Raw genomic sequence first — 18,117 nt, 5'->3', positions numbered from 1 at the left:
GAGAGCAGGGCTGGTGGGGCTTCGGAGCCCCACACTCAGTCAGGAGCTGCTGTGTCCGTTTCAGTGAGACTGTGGCCTCTGATCACTCTGTGGCTATAATGCTCTCTCTGCCTGCTGCCCCCAGGAGGCAAGGTGCCATGCCTGGCCCCACTGCACTCCAGCATCCCCGCTCACCCTGACTCTGGAGGGACCACTGCATTCTAGGATGCTGGAGGACTGCAACTTGGACAGAACAGCTGTCTGGACTGGCTGCACTTTAACAGAACAGGAGCAAATTAGGTGGATTAGAAGGAATGCCTGGAGTGCCATAACTCTAAGCTGAATAATGAGTGCTTTAAACCACTTAAAAGGTGTTAACGTGCAGTAGATCTAGGAGTTAAGACTAAGAGTTAAGAGCTCTAGAAGCCACTTAAAATCACCATGTAACAAGGCCCCTACTGAACTGGATGGGATACGCATGGGTTTAGCATTCTGAAGATCATTTGGGTATCTCAGGTGTTCGATGGTCAACGTTAAAATGTAGGTAATCTGGGAAAAGAGGCTACTTTTGAAAATGTGGACAAAAGCATTTTCTCCAGAGGAACAGGAAAAAACTTGCTGTCATAATGGCATGGACTGTGGGGTTGTATTGCCTTCTGCAGTGAGGACATGGTTTTCTTCCTTGAATCTCTTAAACTTATACAACGACTGATTTCTGGCTTTGCAGTGACAAGACATTGGCAGTGATCTCAGCCCCCTGCTTTACCTGTGGTGAGTTAGGGTGGATTTTCTGATGTTTCAGATATTGTGCCTGGTGGTTATATAAAATGGTAGTTCACAAATGTTTTAATAATAGGTTAGACCATGGGTAGGCAACATTTTGGAATGGGGGGCTGCTTTAAGAGAGCTTAGCTCCACATATGGGTCACTTCTATCCCAGTCTGCACTACCACTGCTGGAGCCAGAGTTGAAGCAGCAGCTGTGCAGCCACTGCCACTCCTTCCCCCCACCTCCCAAGCAAAGTCCTCCATCACAGAAATGCTACAGAACCCAGCTCTGCAGGCCAGATAAAATAGCTCCACAGGCTGGGTTCAGCCTGTGAGCCATAGGCTGCTGACCCCTGTGTTAGATAACTGGTTTAGATACAGATGATTTTGCCTTGAACAGTGGGTAAGATAAAGTGACCTTCTGAGGTCCCTTCCCGACCTATTCTTCTATGATTCTGTGATTCTACAACAGGAAACAGAATGCTAATCTCTTACCTCCCTATCCTTTACTTAAAAATGTGATGCTGAAACCTTGTTCATTTAATTGTTGACATAAAGTATCATTGAAGCTTGATTATCATTTAATCATGATTACATTGGAATAGATGCTGGACTCAGCAGTCACACTAGCTCAAGAATTTATCTGCTATACAATTTATGCAGACCAATATTTGTAATTGTGTGAATTTTCTGCAATGGAGATAAGATAACTGCATCCAATAATTGCTAAATGCAAACCAAAGCAATATATAAATCTGGCAAACAGAAAAAGAGAAATCACAGGTACAATAACTAAAAGTGGAGAGAGACAAGTTGTTGGCATGGTAACCTAACAGTTAAAAATCCTTCATGCTGTCTGAAAATGTCAAATTTTGATAACCAGGTTGGATTCCCTGTTCCTCATAGTAAAATGTTTGGCAAAACAAGTGCTGGCATGAATTTTTGACAACACATCATCTTCAATACTCGAGCAAAGCCATATGTCTACACTGCACTAAAGTACAAGAGCACAAGTTACACAAACTCCTTGGACTGAATATTGGGGGAAAAACATTATTTACAAGCCTCACATTTTTGGACATGCTGTCATTTTTGACAGAGGGAGGGATTTGTTTTTTAATTCTCTGTTACTGGCATTTACCTTGCCTTAGCATGCCAGCACATAAATTATATTCAGCAACCATTTGCATAAAAAATAATGACCATTTTTAACACATTTCATTCTCAAGTCCTCAGCAATGCAATTTTGCACTAGTCCCTTTTTTTCCCTAGCAAGTAGTGATTGTATGTTTTGAGGCCTTGATTAATTGGGAAAAACAAAGCGTTCAAACACCTGCATGTCAGGAAGTGTCAGTTTTCAGAGACTTAAAGAGAAAAGAAACGTGAAATAATTCCAAATAGCCTGCCACCATTTCTGCTTAGCTCAGCTACTTTGCCTCTTCTTTTGGTCCCCCAAGGACATTTCAAACAAATCTAGGGTCCCCGGCATCCACATCTGCCACTGTCAGAAAGAGGATACTGGACTAGATGGACCATTGATCTGACACAGTATGATACTTATTATTTTCTTATGCTCTTATGTTCTTGTGTCCCTATGAAAATATTCAGCTGAGTCTCTGACAGCAGGAACCAAACCCACTCACCAACTTACCAAAATTTAAATTTTCATGCTAAAATGGCAAATTTAGATTCCTAACATATAGGCAAGTAAACAAGGCATCCATGTTTGCTGAAAGTATTTCCTCCCTGGGTGGAAATACTTTGCAAAGTTCAGTCAGTATAAGGTAGTTCGAAATGCCCATAAGATGGCACTAGATCACAAGTGGTTTGTGATCACCACCATTTCTGTTCCTTGCAGAATGAGTCACTAGTGATCTCAACAGGTAATGCAAGAGGGCTTCTGCAACTGCAGATTTGGGACCGTGGTCAGGTAAATATAAAATATTGTTAACTTTCAGAAATTGGAAGGTATCAATGCTTGTTTTTCAGTAGCTATCACTTGGTTTTATTGCAATTGACACTACTTCTAAAACTACAAAGCTGTACACTGGGAGACATCTAAAATGGACGAAGTTCATTCGTTGCATAACAGCCATGGTAGTGGTTCATGTCTTTAGGTGCCCAAGATGTCAGATCCAAATAGTTTGGGAATTTTTTTTGTCAGTAAGGCCAAGGGAAAGCCACTCTTGCTCACAATTAATTAATAGTTACTTATTCTGTGAGAATTCTTGTTGATTTCAGTGAATAAGAGTGGAAAATATCAAACTCCAAACCAAGAAATTCTACTTAAATTGGGGAACCAGAGTCCAAGAATATATTGAACTGGGGGGGGGTCTTCTAATTATGTAGTAAATCTCAGTGTTTAATCACTAGCTGTAGAAGCAAACCATTTCTCATCACTATCTTTTCCCCAAGGCTAGGTACATGAACAGCACTGAGATACTGTAATTGGACAGTAGAGAAAGTAATGATACTATCTGGATCCATAACAGAGGAAGCACTACCGATCATTTTCTTTGCCAGCACTGGACAAATAGAAAACAACTACAGTATCTAAATGTAAAAAACCCTAGAACAATACTTATATTTTAAGCTCAAAGTCCATATATTGTCATTCTTATGAGTAAAAGACAATGGAAATGGATAGACTGTTGAGTAATTTGTATTCTAATGTGTAATCACATCAGAAAGCTATTTCAGTACAAATTTCTTTCAGCCCCCTTAGGATTTTATTCTCTTCTTCAAATGCTCATGTAACTCAACAGAAGTAATGTCTGTATCATTATTAAGAAAAAAATAGACTCTTCAGTAGTTCTTCAAGCAGATGTTTTACACTAGGAGGGAATGACCCCTTTTTTAGCCTGGCCACTTCACATTTATGTATAATGTTTACAAAATGTATTGTGTCTGTGTGAAGGGATGAGTCAAGACAGCTATATAAAATTATATGAAACAGCACTCATTTAAAAATTAAAATGGCTGCCATGACATTTTTTTAAAGTTTATTTTACCTCACTATTTTAACCATTTGAAAACTAAAAGCCCATTAGTTATATTTCCCAATTTGCTATGTGCCCTAGTTTGTTACAGGAGGTTCACGTTTTATTATTTTGATTTAAAAAGAAGGTGGCATTAGATACTCTGATCGTGTCAGCCAGTACATCTCCAATGCTGTGAAGAGGACTATGTTATTATGCAAGTGACCATATGCAAATATATTAACATAGCAAAAAACAGGCATTGCTGAATCCTGCCACTCCAGTTTAATTAAGGTTGAGGACAGGATGCTCTTTGTGACTCTAGTTAGCTCTACATGTTAATTTTATGTTTCCCTTTCAGCTTGACAAGGACATGGAGTACGAAGAAAAAGTAATTAGGGTAGATCAAATTTAAGGCAAATCAATTTTAGCTTTGCCTTTTTGAGGAGAAATTACAATGAAGGGGTCCGTGTTGAGAAGAAAAACACTAATTTGTTGTTGCTAGTTTTAAAAAATATGATAATTATACAAACACTGGATAATTACAGTTAGCCAGAGTAAGCAAAACCTCACTGAAATCTCTGAAGTTGCACCCAGTTACGTCTCTGATAAATTTGGCCCACAGCAGTTAATAGTCTCTTCAGTCATTGTTATTAATTTGCAGGGTAAACATTTATGGGAGGGAAGATATCATTTTGAAAAGTCTAATACCTATTCTAAGAGCCATGTGAAAGTATTCAGAGAGTAAAGACAACTGACACCCAGGAAAAAGCAACCTATTAAATAGGTACTTCGCGTCAGTCTTTCATCAGTCACATGGGATGCCCATGCCTGCTATGGGACAGGGAAATCTGGGTGAGGGGGATCCCCTACCCTCCATAAATGCTGACCTCGTGAAGGAACACCTTGAGAAGCTGGATACCTTCAAGTCAGCTGGCCCTGACAACCTGCACCCCAGGGTACTCAAGGAGCTGGCGAGCGTCATAGCCCAGCCTCTGGCACGGATCTTTGAAAACTCCTGGCGCTCTGGTGTAGTGCCCGAAGACTGGAAGAAGGCCAATGTGGTGCTTATCTTCAAAAAAGGGAGGAGAGTGGATCCGGCTAACTACAGACCCATTAGCCTGACTTCTATCCTGGGGAAGATCTTAGAAAAGTTTATTAAGGAGGCCATCCTTGATGGACTGGCCCAGGCTAACATTCTAAGGGACAGCCAGCACGGGTTTGTTGCGGGTAGGTCTTGTTTGACCAATCTCATTTCCTTCTATGACCAGGTGACCTATCACCTGGACAAGGGAGAAGAGATTGATGTCATATATCTTGACTTCAAAAAAGCTTTTGATCTGGTATCCCATGATCACCTCTTGGCCAAACTGCCCAGTTGTGGCCTTGGCTCCACCACGATCCGCTGGCTGGGAAATTGGCTTCGTGGTCGGACCCAGAGGGTTGTGATTGATGGCAGTCACTCATTGTGGTGCCCTGTGACCAGTGGGGTCCCTCAAGGCTCTGTCCTGGGACCCATACTGTTCAACATCTTCATTAACGATGTGGACATTGGAGTCAGGAGTGGACTGGCCAAGTTCGCTGATGACACCAAACTTTGGGGCAAAGCATCCACGCCAGAAGATAGGCAGGTGATCCAGGCTGACCTGGACGAGCTCAGCAAATGGGCAGACGAGAACCTCATGGTGTTTAACACCGAAAAATGCAAGGTTCTCCACCTTGGGAGGAAAAACCTGCAGCAGCCTTATAGGCTCGGCAGTGCTACGTTGGTTAGCACTACAGAAGAAAAAGACTTGGGGGTCATCATTGACCACAAGATGAACATGAGCCTCCAATGCGATGCTGCGACTAGTAAAGCGACCAAAATGCTGGCATGCATCCATAGATGCTTCTCGAGCAAATCCCGGGACGTCATTCTCCCCTTGTACTTGGCCTTGGTGAGGCCGCAGCTGGAGTACTGCGTCCAGTTTTGGGCTCCACAATTCAGAAAGGATGTGGAGAAGCTTGAGAGAGTCCAGAGGAGAGCCACGCTCATGATCAGAGGTCAGGATAACAGATCTTACGATGACGGGCTGAGAGCCATGGGACTCTTTAGCCTGGAAAAGCGCAGGCTCAGAGGTGATCTTATGGCCACCTATAAGTTTATCAGGGGTGACCACCAGGATCTGGGGGAACGTCTGTTCACCAGAGCGCCCCAAGGGATGACGAGGTCGAACGGTCACAAACTCCTGCAAGACCATTTCAGGCTGGACATAAGGAAGAATTTCTTTACTGTCCGAGCCCCCAAGGTCTGGAACAGTCTGCCAGCGGAGGTGGTTCAAGCGCCTACATTGAACACCTTCAAGAGTAAATTGGATGCTTATCTTGCTGGGATCCTATGACCCCAGCTGACTTCCTGCCCTTTGGGCAGGGGGCTGGACTCGATGATCTCCCGAGGTCCCTTCCAGCCCTAATGTCTATGAAATCTATGAAAGTTATGGAAGAAAACATATTTAGTGGTGGGGGAAATGTATATTTATAAACATGAATACAAATATAAGTGGTTTGATTGGACTCTACTTCAGAAAAATTAATACGCTTCTTAGAAGTATCCTACAATGCTGGCCAAAAAAGAAGGTCAAACTAACATAACCCCTTGTTGAAAATCATACTGTTTACTAGCAAACTGCCCATCAAGAAGGATGGGGTGGGAGAAGCAGGGAAGGAGCCCCATGGCTGGATCTACACCCCCCCACTCTTCATCTGACCCTGCTCTCCCTCTTTGAATCCAGCCCTGCTCCAACCCCCTTCCCACCGCTGCTTTGGGTCCAACCCCACTCCCCCCACCTCCTCACTGCTTTGGGTTCACTCCCGGTCTGCCTCCTCCCCCCTACATCCCCGTCTCACCCGTCACTTTGGGTCCAACCCCCTTCCCCCCTCCACCTTTTCAGGTCTGGCCCACTCCCTCTCCCTCCACCCACTGCTCCAGGTCCTCCTGGCCTATGTCCATCTGCTTCCCTGTTCCCCTTCCTCCCTCCCTGCTGGCTGTTCTGGGGGTCATCTGGGCCAGGCAGCAGGAAAGCTCCTCAGCAATGCTCCCCCCTCCTTCACCCACAGGAAGGGAGGCATGGGGAAGCCTCACTGCTCAGGTGGCCAGGGCGTATTCCCTGCAGCCAAACTTTCCCAGCAGCAGTAAAACTGTGGCCTGCACAGCCTGGATCACCTACCCAATCAGCACCTGCCCTCTCAACAGCATATGTGCAGATGGCCAGAAGCATTACAGACAGAAAGACACACACACACACAGACTAAGCCTTTTATTATATTAGAATGATGCTTTCCTGCTGACATAATGATAAAAAAAATCTGTTGGCTCTTTAAATCTTGCCTATCCGTCTAATACAACAACACTGATAACTGTTTAGAAGTGTGGTTGCATATAACTTGCACATGTGTGAAAGCTTTTGCTTCTTGCATGTCTGCAAATAATGCTTGGACCAGAAGTCGAGGACAGTAAGAGTGTGAGGGCTCAAGACGTGTGCCATAAGAATTTTTGGAAAAGCAGATGCCATGTCAGTGAACTATAAGATGACTTACCCCAGGAAAAAGGAGACAGGCTCACATAGTTCAGCTTCTCTGTGTTTAATTCTTTTGGTTGCCAGCAGGAAAACTATCACATTACTTTAGCTTCATTTTGACTAAATCTATAGAACTTAGTTTGTTTACTTTTTTTGGTAAGAAGAATGAGAGTTTAAAAATAGCAAAACATGACCACAGATGACTGAAAGGACAGACATGGTTCCTTGATGGCAAAAATAACCAGGGAAGAAGGTAAAAGGGAAAGTGAATATAGGAAAAAGTCAATGGCTGCATCTTTGCTGCTGAGGAGGATGCAGGTGGTGACAATACAGGGTGACAAATACTCCTTGGCCATACTGAAGCGTATGCTCAGAAACCTCCAGCATGCCTTCAAGTGGCCAAAAGCAATCATGCAGGATTGCTCAACAAACATGCAGGACCTGTTGCAACAGGCTGAAGTATTCCTGTCTGCAGTCCAAATGCCCTTTATAGGATTTCATGAGTCAGCAGACAAGGTAGGCCAGATCCCTGACAATGAGGGGAGGTACAAGGACTCCAATGACCTTGCCCATTCTCCACCAACTGGGGACAGGGTTGAGTTGCAGAAGATCCTGGCATTGTGCCCAGCTGGTAAAGATGTGGGTGAAGCAGCCACAGTGGTCAACAACTCTCTGCAGCACAATGAGGTAGAAGCCCTTGCTGTTGATGAACTTTAGAGAACCTTGGACAGAGGATGGAGATCAGGTCTGCTCGGGTCCCTTCCAACCCTACCACCTATGAAACTATGACGCTGGTGCCATTGATTGCTCCCATAGAGTTGGGGAAGCCCACCCGGAAAAAGCCAATAACAATCTTATATGGGTTGCCAATGTAGACAACACTGTTTGCCAGCACATCCTGGTTAATATTACACACTTCCCAGATCATGATTTGGTCATTAACTTGCCCACGCCAAACTGGCTGGCAGTGGAGCAGTGGTTGTCAGCAGTGGCGAGCTTCCATATGGCAATGGTGATGAACTTCTCCAGAGTCAGAGATGGCCTTATGCTGATGTCCTCTTGCTCAATGCAGGGAGCCAACTGGCCAAAGATGAAGGTGGCCTGGCTCATGCAGAAGTTCTTCAGCCACTACTCATCATCCTAGGTACACAGGAAAACCCATTCCCACCAGTCACTCGTCATGCTGCTGGCCCTAAAGTTTTGGTAAATAGACATGAGTTGCTTCTCAAGCAACTCATAATCAGTGGTGTCCAGGAGGGCCATGTATTCATCACCTAAGTGGAAGTTGGCAGCTGCCTCCAAAGGGGTTGGTCGTGGCATGTTCTGGTAAGTGGATCTGCCAGGTCATCAGGCTCATAAGCCTTGTGCAGAAGGGCATGTGCTAGGACAAAGAGCTTTGAGGTCAGCTGTGGATGGGTAAATGAAACGTCCCTAAGTCCCTGTTCAAGATTTCTGCATGGTGCCAAGAAGGCTGTGGTACAGTCCCCAAGTCCAGTGGCCTCTGCGAGGGGCACAGAGCTATGGCGGGGTACAGGAACAGAAACTGATGCATGTACAATTAATGAGAGGGAACTGATTCTTGGTCTCTTCTAGAAGCCACTGGGCACAAAGGGAGGAAAGGAGAGGTCAGTGTGCATGGGAGTTCTTATGATGCGGCCAACCAGTTAGGACTGCTCTTTACACTCAGATGCCCTTGGCATTCTCTGACAGGCTGGGGAGCCCACAGAGCAGGCTGAGAAACATGTACAGAGCCCCTCTGGTTGTATCCCATCACTAGTGTAGGCTACCTTCATGGTTCCCGCCACAAACACCAACTGCTTATATAGTTTTCAAGCAATAGGCGTTCAATCTGCTCAAACTAGATCACTAAGTTTCAATCTGCTCATTTGAAAGTTTACACACCACACACCCTTAGAGATAAAGCACTACTTGTATTGAATGACTACTTTTTTTAGCTGATCAAGATGGTACCATTTTCTTTGCAACTCACATCTCTTTCACAAGGCACTGAGAAAGAGAAAACTATTGGTGAATTTAAGAATGCAATATGTCAACACAGATTTACAGTTAAAACGGGAAACGATTTAAGCTATAAACAGGAATATCTCATCAACATGGAGAAAAAGTGTGAAAGTACAGCTACTAAGGTAAGAAGTGGATTTAAGTGATTCTGTGTAGAAATCCTCTTCCTCAGGTCAGGAGGCAATAATTTCAATTATGATAAAAGATAAAGCCCTACAGAATAAGATGGAGGAACTTTAAAACTGTACATAAATCTGATGTCTTCAGACAGTAAGTATTCTTGAGCAAATTGAGGGTTTGGAATCTAAAAATTACTTCACAGACTGATATCTGATGTGTTACTTCAGGCTAATTCATGCGTCACAATGAAGTTGACCTATGCCCAGGGGTATCTGCAGAATATTCAGCTACTTCAACTTTCCACAAGCAGTCGGGTAGCACGGGATAAACAAAACTGTCGACACTTTTACGAATCTGAATAGTCAGTATTCCAGAATTGGAATATGCTAAGATGATTTAAATTATCTTAGGAAGAGGAGACATCCTTGAACAGTAAGATGACAGTCTGAGATCTGGAATTATTCTGTTCAATTTTTTTTAATCCAGAGTCAGCACAGGGTAATCAACACAGAGTACTACTTTAAATACCAAATGAAACACTTATTTGTTCAGGATCAACTGAAATCTGCTCAAGTGCAGAGCAGAACAATGTATGCTGAGAACAGTAATTATTCTTATCCTGTTCCCAAGTAAGATAAAGAACTATACAAATTTTTGAGAGAGAGAAAGGAAAGATTGGTATCATTCTTTTATATGAACAAAGGGTTCCATTTAAAAAAAAAAAATCTTTCATCAGATGTTCTTTTGTCAATACAATCACTTTCAGTTGTTCTTTTGGCATTAATAAGTTATTGGACACACATACTATGTTATGATATGCAATGTCCTAAAACAGCACATGTAGAAAAGGATCATATTAACAAGACTTGGTAACATTTTTTTGAACACTGTACTCTAAGGTTTAATCTGCTTCTCTCAAGCAAAAAGCTGAAGTAGGTTGACTTCAATAGGATATAAGAAATATCAAGTTACCTTTGATTACTCCTACAGTAGGCAGCGGGGTTCACCAAGGACAAAATGTGTTAAACCTTTTACCATTATCCACCACTTACCAAAGCAAGCAAACTTGTATATATCAGAGACAATATTTAGAAAGATAAATTATTAATGAAGTACCTATATATTATAGATCCCTTTACTTTGATGCGACTCAAAGAGACAAAGGAACTTGTTTCTGGACATAGAGTTTATATCTAGTCTTGGAAAGACTACACTAAAAAGAAAATGAAGAGTTATTGTGGGTAGTTCTACATACTGGCTCTGTGAAGCTCTTAAGGTTGCCACCAAAAAAAGAAACTCTCCCCATCTGTTCCTGTTCTGTATGCTCTGAACCTGGAACTGAGATGGTGAATGCACTCTAGGAGCGCATCCAGATGAGCACACACATGCGGTAGGTGGTGCTGCAGATCCATCTGCAGTGGCACACACCATACACATGGAGGCATTCCTCACACTGCTAATTTGCAGCACAGGGGAGGAGAGTGGCACACATGGTCGCAGCGCATGCTACCTGAAACCAGAGCCTGGCCAGCCAGAGCCATGCTTCAGCTGCCAGTGAGGCTCCCTGCTGCCAGACCGCCATGGCTGCATCCCCCATAAGCCCCCAGGACCCCAGATAAGGCTGGTGAGGCCAACATAGGTGCTGGGCCCAGCATCCCCTACTGCACCTGGGGCAACAAGCTGTGCACCAGAGCACGCATGCATGGGTGCTCCCCAGGGTCAAGTAGCCTCAGCACATATTGTACTGCTGCTGTTTGTTCCTGCTCATGGGGGCGCTCCCTCAGGGTACTGACCAGTGACCATGCCACACTTGAGATCTTAGTCTTGCAAGAGTTGAGGGCAGATGGGGCATACCCCTACAGTGCCCCTACTGACATATTTCCAGTTTCAGAAAAGGGTGGGCAAGGCTTAGCTTTCAGCAGAATCCCTGACACCAGTGCAGAGGTAAAGTAGACAGTCTCTCCTAACTCTGGGGAGAAAACTGAAGAAAAGTAACCTCAAGAAGAGCTACCATTAACTTACAATTCTAGTTCTACTACCTTTGTTTCCCTGCCTTCTCATAACCCTTCACAAGCAAACACTGAAGGCATGTATTCTGCAATCCAAAGTGTGCTTGCAGCTCCTGTAGATGTACTTAAGCTAACTTTAAACTAGCTAGCTTAGGTACTAGTAACTGTTCTCTGTAAGTGTGGGTTTTAGTTCAGGCTGCTAAATCTCCCAGGGAAACTCAAATTGCTACATCTGCTACTACTATCACACCCTGAGCTAGGTAGGCAGAAGCTAATTCAGGTATGTCTATCAGCTGCGGTGATGCCTTTGATATCTACAACTTGAAGCAGCTCCCCCTTCCTCCCTTCCCTCAGTCCACATCTCCAGCATCTTCAAGCTCGCTAGGAACTAAACTAAGCAGCATGGAGAGTAGAGGAAGTCAATCACTGTATCTTCAGGGCCAAAGTCTCTTATGCAGTAAAGAAGAGGCAATAGCTGGGGCAAAAACAGCAGCAGCTGCACTGTGCAACCACTACACCTCTGCTTTATGACCAGCAGAGTTATCAGCTGCCGTGGTCACTATTTAGACTTTAGTTACAGCTAGAACAAGCATGCAGGAGAGTCAACAAAAAATCTGAGGCAGCAATATGCACTCTCTTTTTCAAGCTTTTGCATAAGATGACAGAAGATTTCCAGACATTGTGTAGAGCCCCCACAGTCATGAATCTGCTGTACAATTTCCAGACAGAAACCTCCAGTGTACCATCTTAAAGAAGTAGTCACTAAAAAGCTATGCCTCTTGGGAGAGGTTTGCTTGATATTTCTTTTGTCTTGCCTATGGGGTATTGCAATAATTATAGATATGTAGAGAACATTTATGTGAGAGATTGTGTCTACATTTTAATGTGGTGGAAGAACTACCTGCTCCCTAATTCTTATATTACTATTTCTGTTGTTTAAAAGCTCATAAATATGAAATCAACTCATAATCAATTTGGTGGGTTTTTTTCATTTGTCATACTATGTTTGAATTTGTATATTCCTGTTTACAAGTGTTTCTCTGCAGTCATAAACTAGACAGTTTGTTTTTAATTAATTCAATTTTCTTAGGTAATCTTACAACTAAAGCAGCTGGATTTTAAAAAAAAGGCATCATAAAACTTGCAGCAAAACAGATATTTGGTGACATTCTATGTAGAAAAAAGTACGATTGACTACAGGCTATGGAACTAGGACTGAATTAAAGCAAATATACATCCTATTTCTGATCATATAATAGGGCCCAAACCATAGTCCTAACTACTATAATGAATGGTAATAATGGCAGGGGTCAGCCACATGAGTCCTCTCCTTAGATGGTGGTACTGTCCCCCCACATACAGAGAACTTTGTGAGGAGTCGGTAGCAAACCCCTGCTTTGGCGTGTAAGGGCCTCCGTCCTCTCTTTTGGGCCCAGTATGCTTGAAGACAGCTGTACCAAACTAGAGAGGAGACAGCCCCTGCACTGGTTCATGGGCAGTCTCTGCTTTCAGGATTGTCTGAAGAAATCAAATGTACAGTGAGGGAGAAGGAAAGTTGTAGTTGGCCAAAGAAGTGGTGACAGGTATCTCACCTGCAGTAATACAGTGGGTCTCATTTCCTAGCCTCCAGAAAACAACAGTGTCCCATTACCAGAGTTGAAAGTTGGGGCAAATAGATTTTCTGTGGAGAGGCCCCTTCTTATCACCACCCTGGTGGTATCTGGAACATTATTCAAAACTCCCTCTTCATGGGTTCCTGGATATCACTGAAATGGCAAAAGGACTTTCCATAACCATAGCTTAAGAAACAGCTAGCAAAGGGCTAACATCCTGGCATGAAACAAGCCATAGAAAAAGTTTTTGCATTCTATCAACCTGTCCGGCTTACATGGGTGATATATACTAACTGCCCTTAGAGTAGAAGGCTGGGTCTGCCATGCAAAGCAAGACAAAAAAAAATCCTTTTCAATTCTATGCACATGTCCATCTAATTCATCACACTTAACAGACTCTACATGGATTTTTGAAACTATATCTGTTGAGAGGGGAATGTAGTAAATTACTTAACAGGAAAACCAGTAAATCAATGAGTGCAGCCAATCAAAGCATGCAATCAAATTGTTGCACAATGAGTTCTTCATAATTTTCTAATGTAAAGTACTTAGAATATGTGGATGAGGATGAGGGAGAGCTAGAAGATCAGGAAAACTTGAGGGTAAAAGAATGGAAAATAAAATAATTCCCTTAGGAAACATTCACAGCTATACTTCATATATAGGGGGAGGGGAGTATAGACACACACACACACACTCAAAGCCTTTTAAAATGTATTTAAAAACTGCATAAGGATTCTTTCATCTCTCAAGACAGTTAAGACATTGTTGGTGTCACTGGGCATAACCCTAGATGACTCAGAGGGATGGAAGACCACGAGTGTCGATGAAGCCCCTCTGCTCTAGGCCCAGGCAAGCCAGGGCCCCCCCCCGAACCTTTGTAACCCTTTCTTTGAACTTTTGTAACCTCCTGTAATACTGGAAAACAGGATGAGTAGCAAGCAAGCTGAAACTCCCTAAAAACTGTTATCTGTGGAATGCAAGGACACCGCTCAGAGAGAGAAAGGAGGAGGGAAAGGGGGGGGGAGCCAGCTAGTGGAAAAATACTGCAGAAAATGACTAGGGTATAAATATACACTGTTGCAGGGCTAGGGGCGCAGGATTTGAGACCATACAGTCTTCCTGCGCCTTTTACTTGAGCTCAAATAAACTCTGTCTACTTCTCCCCCCAGTGTATCCAAAGTAGAGCGGAATCAAGTTATTTCTAAAGCAAGGGAGGAAGCACAGCGGAGGCATGAACGGGATCCCGTCAATGTTCCTGGTCCGGCAGTTGTGGTTCCCCTAGCAGACCCTAGGTGGGACCCTAACAACCCTGTGGATCATACCCGTCTTACCTCTTACAAAAAAAGGAAGACTTAATGGGTATGTCTGTAGCACAAATCCTGGAGACTGCAAACAGGGCGTATACCCTCAGAAAGGAAGAAGAGGAAAAGAGACAAGTTAGAATGCTAGTAGCAGCAGTACAGGCTGGAGTCAGAGAAAGGCCACAAGAAGGTGGGAGAGGCAGAGGTATAAGGGGTCGTGGGCGCGAGTGCCCTGGTCCACAAGAAAGACACCTGGGACAGAACCAGTGTGCCTTATGCCGGCAAGAGGGACACTGGAAGAATGAATGCCCAGAGAAAGGGAGAGACTGTACTCCTGTAATGGTAGCAGAAGGACAGGAGTAGGGGTGTCGGGGGAAACAGACCACCCCACTCCCGGAACCCCGAGTAAAAATGCGGGTGGGGAATTCAGAAAATAAGTTTTTGGTAGACTCCGGGGCAGCACGGACCACTGTAAATCAACCTCTTCAACTTCCTGTAGCGGACTCTCTCACCGTGGTAAGTGCCACGGGAAAAAAGACTCAGTGCCCAGTGTATGCTCCTGCAGAATGTGCTCTGGGAGACCGGGCTCTTTCTCACAAATTGGTCTACCTTCCAGATTGCCCAACACCCCTGCTAGGACAAGACCTGCTTTGTCGATTAGGTGCATCACTGCCTTTTACCCAGGATGAAATAACCCTCACATTGTCCCCTGAAAATGCATAGATAATGACCCTTGCGATTGAACCCTTGGCTATGAACGCCCCCCCCCGAGTGGAACCAGTGGGAAGACCAGGTATACCCTTTGGTGTGGGCAAGGGGGGTCCCCGGAAAGGCTACACATCAAACCCCCATTAACATCCAACTACTGCTGGGAAAAGGTCCGGTACGAATCAAGCAGTACCCAATCAAAAAGGAACCCAGAGAGAGACTGCAGGAGACTATAGACCGTTTCCTAAAGTACGGCATACTGCGAGAGTGTCAGTCAGCCTGGAACACTCCTATCTTGCCTGTACTAAAGCCTGATGGCACATATCGACTGGTGCAGGACCTAAAGGCGGTTAACGAATGGGTTAAAACTATTCATCCCCTCGTCCCAAACCCATATACCTTGCTGGCCTCCATAGGGGGGCAGTATATTCATTTCTCAGTTCTTGATTTGAAAAACGCTTTCTTTACGATTCCAGTTGACCCCCCCTCTCAGGAGATATTCTCTTTTGAATGGGAGGACAGAAAAAGGGTTAAGAAACAACTTTGTTGGACAGTATTAGCCCAGGGATTTAAGAACTCTCCTACCCTTTTCGGCCAGTCCTTAGCTAAAGACTTGGAGGACTGGAATAATGAGCGTGAAGTCCTCTTGTTACAATATGTGGATGATTTATTAATTGCTGCTGTAGATTTAATCTCTTGCCTTAATGCCACTGTAAGCCTCCTGAACTTTATTGGACTTCGAGGATATCAGGTGGCTCGAAATAAAGCTCAAATTGCTCTCCCCGAAGTACGATACCTGGGATTTCACATAAGACAGGGGGAGCGCCAGCTTTCAAGTGAACGAAAGGAGGCTATATGTCAGGTTCCCACCCCAAGCAACTGTAAGTGGCTCAGGGTGTTTCTCAGCATGGCAGGTTTTTGCAGAATATGGATCCCTGAATTTGGACTATGGGCAAAACCACTATATGACTGTGTAAAAGGGGCACACCATGACCCCTTTTATTGGACTCCAGAAGCCGACAAGGCATTTAAAATACTAAAAAGGAAACTAATGGAAGCCCCCGCCCTGGGTTTACCGGACCTTTCTAAACCTTTCCAATTGTATGTGCATGAATGAAAAGGGATGGCTCTGGGAGTGCTTACTCAATTGTTGGGGGCGTGGAAACATCCCGTTGCTTATTTCTCCAAACAGCTTGATCCAGTTGCCAAGGGATGGCCAGCGTGTTTACGAGCAGTTGCAGCAACTGCCCTAGTACTTGAGGAAGCTGAAAAGTTAACGCTGGGAGGAGTCATGCAGGTGTATATCCCTCATATGGTTCAGGCTCTGTTAGACGCGAAGGGGGGTCTCTGGCTCACCCAGGCTCGGGTGGCTCAGTACCAAGCTAAGCTGTTAGAGAACCCTGAAATGACTCTGCAAACCTGCCCCTCCCTCAACCCGGCTACTCTCTTACCTGAGACAGAAGAACAAAAGCATGATTGTTTAGACATCATAGATGCACAGTACTCCAGCCATACAGACCTACAGGGTCAGCCACTTCTGAATGCTGATTGTGAGTGGTACACCGATGGCAGTAGCATTGTTGTAGAAGGGCAAAGGAGGGCAGGTTATGCTGTTGTGACCCTCTACGATGTTGTTGAAGCCAAGGGTTTGCCCTCCGGAACATCTGCTCAACTTGGTGAACTGGTGGCCCTGACCTGGGCGCTAGAACTGTCAAAAGGAAAACGGGTCAACATCTATACCGACTCTAGGTATGCTTTTGGAGTACTGCATGCCCATGCTGGCCTATGGAAACAAAGGGGACTGCTGACAGCTCAAGGCTCCCCAGTGAAGTATGGACCCCAAATTCTCCGACTCCTGGAAGCTGTTCAACTTCCCTCGGCAGTGGCAGTAATGCACTGTGAGGCGCATCAGAAAGAGGATCAAGACGTAGCCGGGGTAATGCCCGGGCGGACAGAGAAGCTAAAAATGCTGCCACCCTGAGGACGCCGAGACCTGCTGATACCCATATGCATGCCCTCATTCCATCAGTGGGGGAGCTCCTGGATCCCCAGTACTCGTATGAAGAAAAAGAACTAGCCAATAAGCTTGGTCTCCAAGAAAAGGAGGGAAGGCTCTGCTCCACTGACAGTACAAATCAGACCCTCAAGCGTCATCTATCAAAGATCTGCCAGGAGGCCTCTCTGCGATGGCCTGATGCTTTGCCCCTTGCTCTGCTACACATCCGTGCCCTCCCCAAGGGAAGATTAGGGCTTAGTCTTTTAAGATTATGTTTGGAAGGACATGGCCTATGAACAGGATGCCGGTTCTAGCAGGGGAGTGGGAAATAGGATGTAATATTTTGTCATGGTATATGTGCTCTCTGTCTGCTGTTCTTTCTTCTCTCCATAGGTACACTAAAGATTTGCAGCCTCTTCCGCTGGATGCTCCAGTCCATTCGTTACAGCTGGGGAATTCTGTACTCGTTCGTACCCGGAAGGATGAGCCCCTCCAAGAGAAGCGGAAAGGACCTCACACTGTCCTACTAGTTTCCCACACAGCGGCAAAGGTCGACGGACACAAGAACTGGATTCATCACTCTTGTCTGAAACCGGTGCCTACTCCACCTGCGGAACAGTGGACTGTCCAGCCCACCAACGACCTTGGACTAAAGTTGCTATTTAAAAGGGGAAAAGTTTAGAAAGTATGAATTCTAGTTTAAGTTTCAAAACTACTGTAACATTTTCCTTTTTCACTGTAGGCTTTCTTTTCCTGTTACCTTTTACTGCATTCTCCTTACATGCAGGGTGGGGAGGGGACCCAGCAAACCTCGTTACAAACACCTACGAAGCATTGAAGGTTACTTTTGCCCATCTATCCAGTCGAATGTGAGATGGGCTTAATGGAATGGTGGGAAATGGGGAAACTTTTTGGATTTGTGGTACCTCGGCCTACAAATGGCTACCTGATGGTTGGTATGGAAGTTGCTACATAGGTTTCTTGCCCCTCCCCTTCGAGTACTAACCCACCTCCCACCTGGCCGCCCAAGAAGACAAAGATCCCTGTATGCAACTCCGCCACCT

The 18,117-nt window shown here is 44.7% G+C and overlaps 1 protein-coding gene across 5 annotated transcripts in view; it reads right to left on the bottom strand.

Annotated features, from left to right (window-relative positions):
* Positions 1 to 18,117, bottom strand: part of TAFA5 (TAFA chemokine like family member 5) — a 697,812-nt gene that overhangs the window by 614,245 nt on the left and 65,450 nt on the right. The gene's annotated exons all lie outside the window — the stretch shown is intronic.

The sequence above is a fragment of the Crocodylus siamensis genome, chromosome 4 (assembly GCF_052110815.1).
Source record: "Crocodylus siamensis isolate JL-2025a chromosome 4, ASM5211081v1, whole genome shotgun sequence".
Classification (NCBI taxonomy): Eukaryota; Metazoa; Chordata; order Crocodylia; family Crocodylidae; genus Crocodylus; species Crocodylus siamensis.
Note: the sequence above shows the minus strand (reverse complement) of the source record. Positions and strands in the feature narration are given on the sequence as shown.